This window comes from Diceros bicornis, chromosome 10 (genome assembly GCF_020826845.1).
Source record: "Diceros bicornis minor isolate mBicDic1 chromosome 10, mDicBic1.mat.cur, whole genome shotgun sequence".
In the NCBI taxonomy this organism is placed as follows: Eukaryota; Metazoa; Chordata; class Mammalia; order Perissodactyla; family Rhinocerotidae; genus Diceros; species Diceros bicornis.
This window is the reverse complement of record NC_080749.1, coordinates 10,860,125-10,875,661: the sequence shown is the minus strand read 5'-3', so window position 1 is coordinate 10,875,661 and position 15,537 is coordinate 10,860,125. Positions and strand designations below refer to the sequence as shown.

The 15,537-nt window shown below is 43.7% G+C and overlaps 2 long non-coding RNA genes across 2 annotated transcripts in view; both read left to right on the top strand.

Annotated features, from left to right (window-relative positions):
* Positions 1-14,926, top strand: part of LOC131410635 (uncharacterized) — a 45,220-nt gene extending 30,294 nt beyond the window's left edge. The window contains exons 2-3 of the long non-coding RNA XR_009221371.1: positions 13,666-13,803; positions 14,638-14,926. This is a non-coding gene — a long non-coding RNA (uncharacterized LOC131410635). The remainder of the gene's footprint in view (positions 1-13,665; positions 13,804-14,637) is intronic.
* LOC131410637 (uncharacterized) lies at positions 5,868-10,920 on the top strand. The gene is made up of 3 exons (XR_009221372.1): positions 5,868-6,338; positions 7,996-8,045; positions 10,067-10,920. It is a non-coding gene; the product is annotated as an uncharacterized LOC131410637 (long non-coding RNA).
* Positions 14,927-15,537: the final 611 nt, after the last annotated feature.

Here is a 15,537-nt window from a genome sequence, read left to right as displayed (position 1 = left end):
TGCACAAGTGCCCACAGGAACTAAACAAAAATGGAACAAAAATGGGATGGGGAACTTCTAAAATTGTTCTATGCCCTCTTATTTTTTCAGGGTCTATATTGGTTTCCTTAATCTTTGGGTACTTAATTTACTTGTTGTGGACATTTGTTGTTTTGTTGCCTATACAAAGTCCCTCCCTATTTGGGAATATTCCTGACCCCCGCTAAGGAAGCTGTGCTAGGGAGCCTCTAAGACTGCCCCAATACCAGCCTCCTGCTATTCACATCCTTGTGTGATCCCCTCCCCTCGTGTTGGGCTGGATTTAGTGAAGTCCTTGTAATGAATAGAGTATAGCAGACACAATGTCACTTCTAAGATTAGGCTATAACCACACTGTGGCTTCCGTCTTGGGGCTCTCTCTCTCACTTCTAAGACCCCTGGGAGAATCAAGCTGCTAGTGTGAGCCACTCTATAGGCCCATATGGTGAGGGGCCAATGCCTGCCAACAACCATGTAGGTGAGCTTGAAAGCAGATCCACACCCCAACCCCCCACCAGTTGAATCTTCAGATGAAACCACAGCCATTGACTACTGTAACCTTATGAGAGACCTCGCCTCATGGGGAGGGGCACAGTCAGAGGAGAATCAGAATGGAGCCCTCTAAGGTATAGAGTCTAGCGCAAGGAACCTGGTTTCTTGGGCCCAAGGATGGCACTGAATATGCCCCTAAAGAGGTCCTGGACATTACTCTGTATCATGAAATAGATTGGTGAGAGGCGATATCAGCATCTTTGAAAAGCGCTATAGTAGGACTCCTCTATCTGCTGGTAGGAGATATTGTAGCTGAAATGGGTTCCCTCCTTTCAGTCAGGGTCAGAGAATTCTGGAATGGCAGAGGCTGAAGAGCTACTTTTAAGAGAATCACAGTGGTTCCCAAATTACAGCTGGTATGTAGTTAGAGCAATAATCAGAATGTTTTGACTCATATAGATCTGTGGAGGCTAGTTAATTTAAAGGACTCTAGAATTGAAATAGACAGGCATCCCACTAAGATTCTACCTGATGTATAAAAGAAACAACAAAAATCCCCTAATGATGTGGTGATCAAGTCATGGCCTTTACCTAATACCTAAATCTAAGTCAGCTGCCAGACTAGAGCTCTTTGGAGCAAAGGGAAGACAGGTTTCCTTGGGAGAAGACACTGCAGTATCATCACAAGAACATACTGTGAATCTTTCTTCAAATCTTTTGCAAAGGGCCTGTATCTATTTACTAAAGTAACTATGCACTGGGGCAGGGAAAATTCAGTCCTTTTGGGGATAATTGAACACTAGTTCTGAGATAAGGCTAATTTCTGTGGGACCAGAACATCACTGTCGTCTACTGCTTTTATGGGGAGTTTAAGGAGGTCAGTACTGTGGGTGAGTATAATATCCTCTATGATGGTGACGTGGGAAATACTCCTGTGGACTAGAGCATGGCGCAGAGCTGATGATATGGCACATCCCCAAAGAAAGACAGGGAAGGCGTGTTGTTGTCCCTATCAGATGAAAGCAAGCTGCCTTGGGTTTTAAAATTTTGCTTCCCTGCTTGTTGAAATAGAGGAAAAGACATTTTCTAGGTCAATAGCTGCATAGCAGGTGCAGGGACTGTGCAAGAGAAAATGAAATGGACAATGAAGTTTTGGAGGCATAAATACCATGTTTCAGAAGCATGGACTGTATGTTTTACTAATTCTTTTTCTGGTATTTAATATATACATTTATAATTTTAATTAATTTCATTTCTTTTCCCTTTCTCTCATTATTGACTACAGTCTCGATGATAGTTATTTTATAATCTATTACCTAGGATACAGAATATCAAGACAAGACAGCAACAGAACCAGAAGTGGAATGGATATGGTCTAAAAACCCTTGAGGTGGATAGAGTAACTGGTGTAATATGGGTGCCTCACCTTGGGTAGAGTTGGAAGTACTTTCAGTATTTTAAAGGATAGCTGTATTATATTAGGGACACTTCTAGGAAATTTAAATATGGGAAAGGAAGGAAATGTTGGGGAGCCAAAGGGATGGGCTGCAATGGACATATTATTTTTGACATACTAGTCTCCAAAGAACCCACTTCAGAAAATGAGGAGGGACAGTTACTACCTCTCCTAGCTTCCCGGAAGGCAGGGTGCAGGCATGTGACCTAGCCTGAGTCAATTGCTTAGGACTTTGAAACTTGAGTAACAGTTACACAGGACACGCAGAGATTCTTCTCTGTGGCTGAGATAGACAAGAGTGCAGTGACGGCGGTGTCAGTGATGGTGTGCTGGGAAGACTGTTCTCCTGATGTGATCTTCTCAGTGCTTTATTTCCTTTAGTTCTTCTCTCTCTTCTGAACCTGATTCTGCAAACTTGCATTGATTCTGTGAGCTAGCCAAGGCACTGCAATTAAGTTCCTTTCCTGTTTACCTGAGCTGGACTTGTTTTCTGCTGTTCACCTCCCAGAACAGTGATTGTTAGAGTGTTCAATATTATCTAACCCACTTTTTTTGGTACATGTGTATTTTAGGACTTCATTCATGGTATTAGATAATTAACAATGAGGACTTTCAAAAATCTTAGTTAGAGGAAGAAACAAGTTAATTCACCTGGGGACAATATCCTAGGAATGTTCGGGGCAGAAATTGCCAGTGGGACGAATAGGCTGGTTCAGATCTGGGCCAACCCTTAACCAAAACTATGATGTTGGGGAATTTTGTTTGAGATGGTTTCCACTTTTCACACCTTACCCTGCCGCTTGGTATTTATAGAGAAAAAAGGCTGGGGGAATCTTGCTTGCATAGAAGCCACTCAGAAGATATTTTATCTGATTGAACGAGAAGATGAACGGTTTTGGATAGTGTTTAATTCATTTATTTAACAGACATTTGCTGATATATACCAAGTTCCTAGAACAGTGCCCAGCACACAGGAAGTGTGCCAAATGATAGACACGAGGAGCAGGGGACTAAAGGGTAAAATATTTACCATCAGTGACCTCGCTTTACCACCTGGTCCAAATCTCAGGAGGTTCAAAAACTGCTGAAATGGGTATGTTAGCAGGTACTTGGATTTAGGAGAGCTTTTTCTTGGAGTTTTGTTTCCAAATATGCAGTGAAGCTTAGGGATAAACTGTATCTTATTTGCAATGTTTTTTCAGGCCTTGTGGAAGCCAAATCAAAACCAAAATAAAAATTTTAAATCGTCACTTTTTTTTTTTTTTTGTGAGGAAGATCAGCCCTGAGCTAACATCTGCTGCCAATCCTCCTCTTTTTGCTGAGGAAGATTGGCCCTGGGCTAACATCCGTGCCCATATTCCTCTACTTTATATGGGATACCGCCACAGCATGGCTTGTCAAGCGGTGCGTAGGTCTGCATCCAGGATCTGAACCTGTGAACCCCGGGCCGCCACAGCGGAGTGCGCGCACTTAATTGCTACACCACTGGGCCAGCCCCTAAAATCGTCACTCTTAACCAAATACAGAAAAGAGTTTCTTCTGACAAGGCAACTCCTATTTGGAGCCCTGGATTCCTGTTGCTTCTGCTTGCCAAATGACATTGTGTGGCTTGACTGGTGTGGCCACAGTCTGGGAATTCTTTTTTTAAATTATTTTATTGAAGTCATATTGGCTTATAACATTCTGTAAGTTTCAGGTGTACGTTACTATATTTCAGTTTCTGTATAGACTGTCTCGTGTTCACCACCAATAGTCTAGTTTTTATCTGTCATCATACACATGTGCCCCTTTACCCCTTTTGTCCTCCCTCTACCCCCTTTCCCTCTGGTAACCACCAATCTGTTCTCTTTATCCATATGTTTGTTTATCTTCCACATGTAAGTGAAATCATAGGGTATTTGTCTTTCTCTGTCTGTCTTATTTCACTTAGCATAATACCCTCAAGGTCCATCCATGTTATCGCAAATGGCATGATTTTGTCTTTTTTTTACAGCTGACTAGTATTCCATCGTGTATATTTACCACATCTTCTTTATCCATTCATCTGTTGATGGGCACTTGTGTTGCTTCCACATCTTGGCTATTGTGAATAATGTTGTGATGAGCACAGCGGTACGTATATCTTTTTGAATTATTGATTTCATGTTCTTTGGATAAATAGTAGTGTAATAGCTGGATCAGATGGTATTTCTATTTTTAATTTTTTGAGAAATTTCCATACTGTTTTCCATGGTGGCTGTACCAGTTTGCATTCCCACCAGCAGTGAATGAGGGTTCCCTTTTCTCTACATCCTCGCCATTACTTGTTATTTCTTGTCTTGTTAATTATAGCCATTCTGACGGGCATGAGATGATATCTCATTGTAGTTTTGATATGCATGTCTACAGTCTGGGAACTCTCGACCCTAGCCGAGTAACTTGCTGTGCACTCTCGCCCTCCCTCCTTCCCCACCAGTGCCGTTGCCCTCACTCCCCACAGCCATGCCTGTGAAAGCACCCACGCTAGCCTTTCTCTGCAATAGCCCTCCCTCGAGGTAAAGGATACCACCCCCAAATCTCGCTATCACAGTTCATCCTGAGTCAGGCAGTTCTCTTCCAAGGGGTGAGTGTGGGATCCAAGTTGCTTCCATTTAGTGGCTTTGCCATCTTGTGCTACAACGAGGCAGGCCCGGTGTCACCCAGCTGGCAGATGGGGGGAAGGGTGTGGAGAATCATGCACCTAATGCTTAACCATGTCATTCTGGAGGTGACAAATATCACTTCCACCCACATTCCATTGGCAAGACATATAGTTCCACCCCAATGCAGGGGCGGGGCTGGGAAATGTAGTCCCTGGCTGGCTCCCAGCAACACCTGGACACAGTGGAGGGGGAGCATGGGCCTTTGTTGGTCTGTGGCTACTCTGCTGTCCTATCTAATCCCAAATCGCTGCCCCAACAGCCAGCTTTTGACTCACCACCATGGGAGGAACAACTGGATGAACGAATTTACCCTTTGCCATGAATACACGATAACATTTTATTTTATTATCACTCTTGAAATATTTATAATTTTAAAAGGAGGAATAGGATGGTAGCCTGTCTGAAGATAATGCAAAGCAATGACTCTAATGATAGAGGAGGTATTTTGAAATGGGGGGGCTAGGGGTGTTCCTGCTTTCTTCAGATCATTTGCACAGGAACACCCATTCACCTACGTGCTGAGAGATTCAGCTTCAAATCTTGAAGGCTGACCATATCAGAGAGGGCATAGAATAAATCCCTTTCGTACATTTTCAACCAAATTCCGGCCCAGCTGTGCCCTTACTGTCTCTGTAAGTCTAGGAGCAGAGCTGGCGCTCACCTGGCAAACAGCTTGACGGGTGCTGCTGCTCAGCTCCGTTTTAGTGGGAGAGAGATTGAGCGGCGCCTCACCCATTTTCCAGTGCTGATGGGTTCCCTGATTCACTCACTTGGGTCAGACATGCATCCCCTGCTAGGCAGTAAAAACGTCAATAACTGCTCTCTTTTTACTCTTCTTCTTTCCAAGCTGGAGACGGGCTCCCATTAAATCCTTAACCCATGCTTTTTTGATTAAATCAAATTTACAGCCACTGGAGAGGGACGGGATTTCAGCCATAGTCACCTTGCCTTCAGTGAAGTGCCCTGGACTTGGTTTTTTTTTTTTTTATAATTTTATTTATTTATTTATTTTTCCCCAACGCCCCAGTGGACAGTTGTATGTCATAGTTGCACATCCTTCTAGTTGCTGTATGTGGGACTTGGCCTCAGCATGGCCGGGGAAGCAGTGAGTCGGTACGTGCCCGGGATCCGAACCCGGGCCGCCAGCAGCGGAGCGCGCGCACTTAACCGCTAAGCCATGGGGCCAGCCCTGGACTTGGTTTTTTTTTTTAAACAACTTTCAGTATTTTCTGCCTTACATATCAGTTTTGAGTTAAAGCTAAGGACAGGCCCTTGGCTGAATTTTGGACCAGGTGAAGCTTCTTCACCTTATGTATGGGACCTGGGCCCCCAAGGAACAGGAGGGAGGTGGTGGCAGTGCAGTGAGGATGGCTCCTCTTGGAGGAAGTGAGGGTGACATCAGCCCGAGAGTGGGTGACATTAGAGAAAAGGCTGGTGACAATTGAGAGTGGCTGAAATCACTGATTCTTTGGTCAGTTAATTTAAAACCAACCATGCTCAAATTTCTGTCATCTTCTAAGAAACAGAGCTGATAGACTAATTTATACTTGAGTATTAAAGACTAGTGATAGTTAACATTTATTAATTGCTTACTACGTGTCAGTGACTATGGTAACCGACTTACATATTAACTCATCTAATATTTGCAGCAAGCCTGTGAGGAAAGTACTACGATTATCCTCATTTTACAGGTAAGGCAATGGACTCAAGAAGAGGGTAAGAAACCTTTGCAAGGTCACACGCCAGTATGTGGCAGAGCCAGGATCTGAGTCCCTAAACCGGGCTCCAGAGCCCATTCTGTCACCTGCTGCCCTATGCCGTGTAGTAGCAGGAGCTCCTTATGTCACTGCTCCCAGAAATGAGTGCATTTTAAGAGGGCCAATAATTAGGCCAAAGGAATAAAGCAATAATGGTGTCCCTGAGACAGGGGGACGAGGAAGACGTTTTAGCTGGAAGGTCTTTAGAAAGCTGTCTTTCAAATCACTCCAAGCCTTTGGTGCAGTTTGTTGTCTGTTGATAAGCCCAGACCAGGATCACATCCAAGACAAAGTGTGTCACCTCATTCTTGATCCTCAGATGTGGTATCAGAGGAGCAGGGATCAGCTACGGGCTGGTCATGAACAGGATGAAAGGAACTGGGAGAGACTAAGAGGAGTCCATTTATCACCCTTCACTCTCTGAATTCACATTTTCCTCATGACAGTGTTGGTGCATTTTCATTCTTTTTAAAAATCAGTATTGAGCTGGATTCTTCAGTCTGTGCTTACATGGGACGTCCTCTTGAATGGAAGTTACTGCAGGGTAACAGTGGGATATTAGTTTTGAGCAGATGGCCCTTTCTGGAAGAGCTTTCACAGCCCCTCTTGGGCAGAGAGCCTTGGGGGTGGGGGCACTGGGGAGCTGAGGGGCGATGGTCCTCTCCCCTTCCTGACCACCCTGGCAGCCCCCCTGGGGGGATTCTCTACCGGCGACAGTTAGGAAACACATAATGTAAGAAGCTCCCTCCTAAGTGCCTCACGGGACGTTAAGTCATTTGCCCCTTTAGCCTTATTGGGGCGACAAAGCCACATGGGGTGAAAGAGCTGCAGGAGGCCCTGTCTGCAGGGCAGAGGAATACGCAGACTCAGGCTGGCTGAGGTCCTGGAGTAGTGGTGAGTGTGCAACGCGGCCTCTGGTTGTCGACAGGACCAGGGCTGGAGCTGGTGGGGGAATGAGGGGGAGGACCTTCGGGGGTTGACTGTCCCTGTGTCCCGTCTACTGCCATCTTCCCCCATCGAAGCAGCCCTGGACTGAGGTGAGAAGCCGGCCATGGAAGCGGTGGGTCGAGGGTTTGGGCTGGAGCCCTGCATGCGGTTGTGCACAAGGACATCAGGCCAAGCGGCACAGCGGGGCTCTGCTTGTCTGGCTGTGCACCCTGGCCTGGGGCTGAGTCTGCACAGAAAAAGGGGTGCCATTCTCTGATTATCCTACAGGTCCTGTCTCCTCACCCTGCTGTGCTCACCCAGGACTGTACTGACTCATAGAAGGGGCCTTTTTCTAATTCACTCAAAGGCTCTACCTGGGCTAGCTATGCTCCTGGGATTGGGCATCCCAGACACCAGACGTTTGGAAGGGCGTCCCAAGAGGTAGTGGGGGCAAGCAAGGGGAGTTTCCATGGTTACTGTTGGCCCCTAGATGGAGTGGACATTCCTGGAGAGTAAGGAAGATGTGTATGGAAGTAAAGAATGTGAAGTACTTTCTGTGAAGTGAAGAAATGTGAATTGTTAGGTGTCTTAGTCTGCTAGGGCTGCCCTTAACAGAATACCATAGACTGGGTGGCTTAAACAACAGAAATTTATTTTCTTACAGTTCTGGAGATTGGAAGTCCAAGACCAAGGTGCTGGCAGGATTGGTTTCTGGTGAGATCTCTCTCCTTGACTTGCAGACGGCTGTCTCTCACTGTGTCCTTACGTGACCTTTCCTCTATGCATGTACACTGCTGGTGTCTCTTCCTCTTCTTGTAAGGACACCAGTCCTATTGGAGTTGGGCTCCACACTTATGACCTCATTTAACCTTAATTACCTCTTTAAAGGCCCTGTGTCCAAATTATAATCACTTTGGGAGTTAGGACTTCAACATATAGATTTTGGGGGGGACACAATTCAGTCCATAACAGCAGCGAATGCCTGCAATTCTGCAATTGTTTTTCTACTATCAGTTGTGTGTGTGTGTGTGATCCCAACTAGACTGCAATCTTCTGAAGCAAGGCCTGTGTTTAAAAAGTCATTTTTTTTTAATTTACCCCCATCCTCCTAGTCCTCCCAACCTTCTACCATAGTGCCAAACCTAGGACTCTCTGCAGGTTAGGCACCAACTAAGTGTGTATGAGCCAACCCCAGTGAAGCTCCCTGGTGCACATGTGCAGGAGAGGGGTGTTGCCAAGGCCAACTCTTGACCCCTCGGCCACGACTTTCTCAAGTTGAGACAGGAAAGTGCTGGGCTGGAGAGAATGTTCCCATTAGTTCACTCTCTGAAGAAAGGGATGGAATTTTCAGAAAGGGAATGAACTCTAATTTCAGTCAATTCACACTCCAATTTCACTTTGTTAAATAACATTATTTATTCAGTAACCTTTGGAATTCACATGCTTCATATTTAATGGGTCCGATTATGCTCTTTATGGCATGCCTGTGAAACGTACCATTTTCACCACTCAAACTCCGGTCTGACGTGATCTCAGATGCTGTATTACTCCACAGGGTAATGTGCCTTGATAGCCCCAAACTCCAGTAACAAGAAGGATTAGTGGAGCAATGAGCTTTCATCCATCAGCATAACTCTAGAATTGCTGCCTACGGGAGGTACTGAAGGCAGCAGACCTTTTATTTATTCAGACTTAAAAAAAAAATGAAAGTACCTTGTTTTTCCTGATGGTAAAAATAATAAATACTTATTAAAGATTGTAAACAATGAAGAATGGTGTAGACATAGTGAAATTACTCATAATTCTGCCACCCAGGGCTAGCCACTAGAAGTTTCAATGTGTTACCATTGATTGTCCTCTGGAGCTGGTGCACGTGTGAGCGTGTCCGCCCCACCCTTTAATTGTACTATATATGCTCTACACTGTTTCCCTCCCCTCACTTTAAGAAATCTTTTTATTATGAAAAATTTCAAACATACCCTAAAATGAACTGAATAATATTTTGAATCTCCATTCGTGGCTAATCTTGTTTTGTCTGTACCTTAACTTACACCCATCCCAGATTATTTTGAAGCAATCCTAGCCATCATATCATTCAATCAGGAAATATTTCAGTATATTTCTCTACAAGATAGAGACCCTTAAGAAATGACAATATACTTATCACACCTAAATAATCAACAGCAATATCTTAAAATCCTCAAATATCCAGTCACTGTTAAAATTTCTCTACTTGTCTTATAATGATTTGTTTGAATCAGGATCATGATATACTTGCAATTGGTTCCTTTGGTTGATATGTTTCTTAAATCTTTTTAATCCATAGGTTCCTCCTCTATTTTTTTCCTTCACAGTTTATTTGTTGAAGAAATGTGGTCATCCATTTTACCGAGTTTCTTAGTGTGGATTTGCTAACGCTTCCCCGTGGTATTGTTTATAATGTTCCTCTAAATTGCTAGTTAGATCTAAAAGCTTGATCAGATTCAGATTTTATTCTTATTAGTCAAGTATGCTTCATAAATGGTATTGTGTACGTCCCTCAGGAGGCACATAATGTCTGATATCTCTCTTTTTGTAATGTTACCTAGATCTATTGTTATGCGTTGAATTGTGTCCCTCCCAATACTTATATGTTGAAGTCCTAACCCACAGTACGTCAGAATGTGACTGTATTTGGAGATAGGGCCTTTAAAGAGATGGTTAAGATGAAATGAGGCCATTAGGTGTCCTTACAGATGAGGAGATATGGATACAGACACACACAGAGGGATGACCGTGTGAGGACACAGATAGAAGATGGCCATCTATAAGCCAAGGAGAGAAGCCTCAGAAGAAACCAACTCTGCTGACACCTTAATCTTGGACTTCTTGCCTCCAACTATGAGGAAATAAATTTCTGTTGTTTAAGCCACTCAGTCTGTGGTACTTTGTTGGGATAGCTTTAGCAAATTAATACATCCATAATTCATTGTTGTTTTTGTTAGTGCTGTCGAGTGGATTCTGACTCCTAGCTACCCTGTGTATGGCAGAGCAGAATCCTGCCGATCTTTTTGCGCCATCCTCTCACCTTCCAGAGCTCTATCAGACAGTGCTCCGCTGCTATTCATAGGGTTTTCATGGCCAATTTTTTTGGAAGTGGGTGGCCAGGTCCTTCTTCCTAGTGTGTCTAGTCTGGAAGCTCTGCTGAAACCTGTTCACCGTGGGTGACCCTGCTGGTATTTGAAATACTGGTCGCACAGCTTTCAGCATCACAGCAACATGCAGCTGCCACAGTATGACAACTGGCAGATGAGTGGTGTGGTTCCCTGACCAGAAACAAACCCTGGCCGCAGTAGTGAGAGCGCCAAATCTTAACCACTAGACCCCCAGATAAATTCATCAGCAGGTATAAAATGGTGACACTCTAATCCTATCACATCTTTTTTTTGTTTATCAGCTACTTCTGTAAAGATAAATTTTCCCTCACCAACTATTTGGTTACTCATAGGCATAATTAGCATAGGAAGGGCAAGAAAAATGCTTGATTCTTTTCTTTTATGTACCAGTTTCCAAAATAATGCTTGGTTCCTCATCATCCCCCGAAAGTGAACCATGAATTTTTTTCTTTTAGTATCATTATGAATTCATAGATTTAAAAATATTTGATGTGTTTCAATATAACTTTTTTGAACATAATATATCATAAACATCTTTCTATGTCAATATAATTCTAAATTATTACTTTTAATAGTTGCACAATTTCCCCTTATATGAATGCATTAGAATTTATTCAGCCATTTCTTATTGTTGGACATTTACATTATACCCCTTTGATTCAGTGTTTCTGCTGTTCAGTCTTGCTCTCACAAATATACATTTTTTCCTGAAACAAGGTAGTACTTTCCTTAATTCATTTGAAAAGGTGGAATTAGTAGATTAATTTTTAATGATGACCATGATATGAAAGGGAGTCTGGTTAGTTGAGTAGCCTTTTTATTGAAGCTTGAGAGATATTTTCTAGTCTGCCTATCTAAAATATTCATACCATTGGTGAGAGAAAATATCTTTTTATTTTCTTGAGGGTTGAAGTTCTTTATCAAGGACAAAAGATAAAATAAGACTGTCAATTAAGCTAAAATAGTAATTAAGAGTAAAAAATGATAGTAACAAATTACCTTTTGTTATTTCCAAATTTGCTTGAATGTTTTCATTTTTTAAAATAAATGTCCTAGCTTTGAAAGAAACAGTTGTTCCCTTTGCTCATCCTCCCTGTGGTAGGAACCATCAAGTACATGAGGCAATTTGTACATCAATATGCAGATGGGGGCCAGCTCTGAATCAGGGGACCATACACCCCGATGTGCCTGGAGTCATTCCAGTTTCTGCCCATTCTGAAGTAATTTTCATGATATCCCCTATCCCTCTCAACAGAGTCTTGCTTTGGACAATCAATTATATAATCACCCTGGATATTGTTTCCTTCTGTTTATTCAGATTTCCTCATGTCTCTTATTTCAACCTCCTCAAAGACAAGAGAGAGACATCGAAGAACAAACTTCTTCCCTCTCCTTCCAGACCTCCCCTCTTCCATACAATCACACAACCATAGTTAATTTTCCTCTTGCCTTGCTCATTTTTCATTTAAGCAAATTACAGCTATCTGCTTCCCACCCCATGCCCTATTCTTTTTTATAGTGACCTTCAATATGGGACAAGCTGTCAGAACAGGGAGAAAATCACTGTGTAACCAAGATCCGAATAGGATTTAGTCCAGATGAGGAAACTGAGGCTGGAAGGGACATTGTCTGGGCCAAGGCAACACAGCCAGGTGGTGACAGAGCAGGACAAGGACCAGGGTCTCTGAATTTCTCTGCCAACTGATCTCGGCTGATTATTCCTTTAAATAATTGCCAGGGCCTTTGGTAAATTTGATGTTTCAAGGAAGGTAGGACACCACCTCCCTTCCCCTCACTCTTGCCATCAGGCAATGTGTTAGAATGAACACCCGTCTCACATCCAGTTCTGCTCCACGTACCACATTCATCACCAGGCCATGGCTATTAGAAGCAGGCAAAGAAGAGTTCTAAGGTCAGGTCAAGTCCACACCCAGTTCTCAGGCTCTTTGACAAGCATCTCGCATGAAAGGTCCACTTAGAGGCAGAGGCAACAGTATTCTGATGCTAGAACCAGATAACTTTCTAGGAGGGTGACAGAATCCTGTGTTAAGTCAAGGGCAGTAAGAGGACATGCTCTAGGAACACTGTCCAGAGGCAAAGCCTGTGGGGTTTGACAGATTCTTTCTCATGCCTCGTTTTTGCAAGGGCAGTGATACCTGTCAGTCTTTCTAGACAACCACATCCCTTGAGCACCATTTATTTAACCAGTGAAAATGTATTTCTAACATTGAGGAAAGGATAGTTAACAGGAGGCCTGCAATCTAGTCGTTTCCTTTGGGAAGAGGTGCTGGGGTGCCTCTGGGAAAGGAAGAAGGTAGGTAAAAGTTCTTGTAAACAAGCTAATTACAGACCTCCTGGCAAGCTGCTAATGGTAACTCACAGGAGAGTCTTTACCTGTGGAATGTTTTTTAGCAGGATATCGCTGGTCTGTGTAGGATTGCTTATGGTAAGAAAACTTCGAATCTGTGGATTTATGGTGCATGACTCCCCGGAGAGTGTCATGCAGGCTATGTGACTATTCAAGTATAAAAATAGGGATGTTTCGTGACCTAAACACCTCCCTTTTGTGTAAGTGATGCAGCCACATGCAAATCTTAGAGACCTCAAAGTGCATGCTAATGTAGCAAGAAAGGACCTGGGGGGCTATGCCTGGGCCCCACACCTCTCTTTGCTTTACCTGTGCCTCAGAATTACTTGTATCCTTGAAATTATCAGTAAGTCTTGATACTGGATAAGATCTCTGATTCTTGTGGGTCTTATTTGGCAATTTGACACTTTGTGCTCTCTCTCGTCCTCTATGCTAATGAATGCACCCTTTGGTACAGATATAGATAAAAACATCTGAAAGACAAGTCCTTACTCACTTCTGGGGTGTGGAGTTATGATTAGATGATTCAAATGTTCTTCAGCCACCCCTGGTGTAGATTACAGTTAACTCGTATACATATATACATCATGCGGTTCGTACTGAGATATTTTAACACATTTTGCAGACAAAATAACATTAATAAGCGGGATTACGTCTCTTATGATCACTAGTGATGGTGATTAACAACAATGACAATAGTGTAAGCATTAGCAGTAAGTCCCAATTGCCTTGTCATTGTTCTGTGCTGAGCACTTTGCATTTATTTGCTCTAGTGCAATAAACTTGTAAGATCTCTGTTCTCATTTTACAGATGAGCAAACTAAGCTTCAGAGAGGTCATGTAACTTGCCCAAGGTGGCATCAGTATGTGCCCTCAAGTCTGTTGTACCCAAAGCCTTTGGATCTGCTACAGCACTGAACTGCCTCCAGTGTTGACACAAAGGACGAGGGTGAGTGGAAACTGAGGTTGTCAGTAGTGTTAACATTATAGTGGCTTGAAGTAAGACACCTGTGCCCTTCGTTGTTCAGCTTACCTTTCCTCCAGGAGGGGCATGTGACTGGTAATGGTTTCAAATCTGTGATTGAAAGTTCAAAGTGATGGTCCTGTGCTAAGCAGTATCATCCTGCCAAGCCCAGGGGGACCATGGACTTATCTACATGGTAATTTCCCTCAGAAGTTGAGATCAGAGCTGTGAGGTAGTAAAGCTAGAGCAGTTGTAATGAGAGGTGAGACAATTCACCAGAAGTTCTCCTTCCTAGCACCTTTGACCTCAGCAACCTCCTTTCCCATGGTTGGCTAATACTGGAATGAAGATTAAAAGTGAAACTTTCTGAAAGTGCCTGCCAGGGAATGGTTCTTGGGGATTTGCTTTGCATGGAAGTCCATGAATACTTTGGCAGCCACATCATCTACTCCTAGACGGGTCCAATCCCTTCCATTGGAATGTACATACCATGGGGGGCTGGGAATTTCTTATAGTCGCTGCCGTTCTCCAGTGCTGAGAATACAGCCTGTCATGGGGCTGGGGCACAATAAATCTTTGTCAAATGACTCATCTCCCCATATAGGCATTTTGTTATGGGCTGAATATTTGAGTCCCTCCCAAACTCATATGTCTAAGCCCTCAATCCCCAATATGATGGTAGTAGCAGGTGGGGCCTTTGAGAGGTAATTAGGTTTAGATGAGGTTGTGAGGATGGGACTCTCAGGATGGGATTAGTGCTCTTATAAGAAGAGGGAGAGACATGAGCGCTCTCTCTCTCCTCCATGTTCACACACCAAGGAAAGGCCATGTGAAGATATAGCCAGAAGGTAGCCCTTTGCAACCAAGGAAACGGGCTCTCACCAGACACGGAATCTGCCAGCACCTTGATCTTCGACTTCCAGCCTCTGGAACTGTGAGAAATAAATGTTTGTTGTTTGCTGTAAATCCCAGTCTATGGTATTTTGTTATAGCAGTCAAAGACACATTTTGAATATCAGAATGTTTCCACTCACTCATGAAAGTCCACGGGGACTGGACTTTGCTCCTGCTGTTTCACGTGTGTATTAATCTTGACAGCAGACATCTCAAGTGCAGGCTCTAGACTTCTCCACTATTCTCCCAGCTACACCCCCATTTTAAGTACACCCCTTGAGCACTTGGAGAACTTGTGAGTGCCTTGCCTGAGGGATGTGTGGGCCCTGGGCACTAATCTAGGCAGGCTGGCAGAGTCAGGCTACACGTGCAGCTCTCACGTTCCTAGCTGCCTCGACAGCTTTGCTGGAAGAAGGCTCGTTTGGCGTGGGGATGGGGTGACCTTGCTCCAAGCAAATAGCAGTTCTGCTTCCCTTTCTCCACTCCCCTCCCATTCTTTAATTTATAGCCTGTGCAATGGGGAGAGAGGGCAGGGGAAGGAAAACCACTGATAAATATGCCTTACCTCTTTGAGGTGTCAGAGAATATAATAGGAAAGGCTTCATCTTCAGCCCATGGGCCACGCCAATGTGTTAGAAGCAGCCCATAATTTCATGCAGTGACCGTTCTGGCTCACAGATGACAAGTGAGGTCAGTGTATGTTTTGCACTTGCTTTTAAAACTATGAAGGGCAGGGGGTTGGGAGGTGGGATGAAAGACTGTTTGCACCTCTAAACTTCTCTCTCATTGCCAAGGGTCTCAGAGCATACTCTCTTTCTGAGTAAG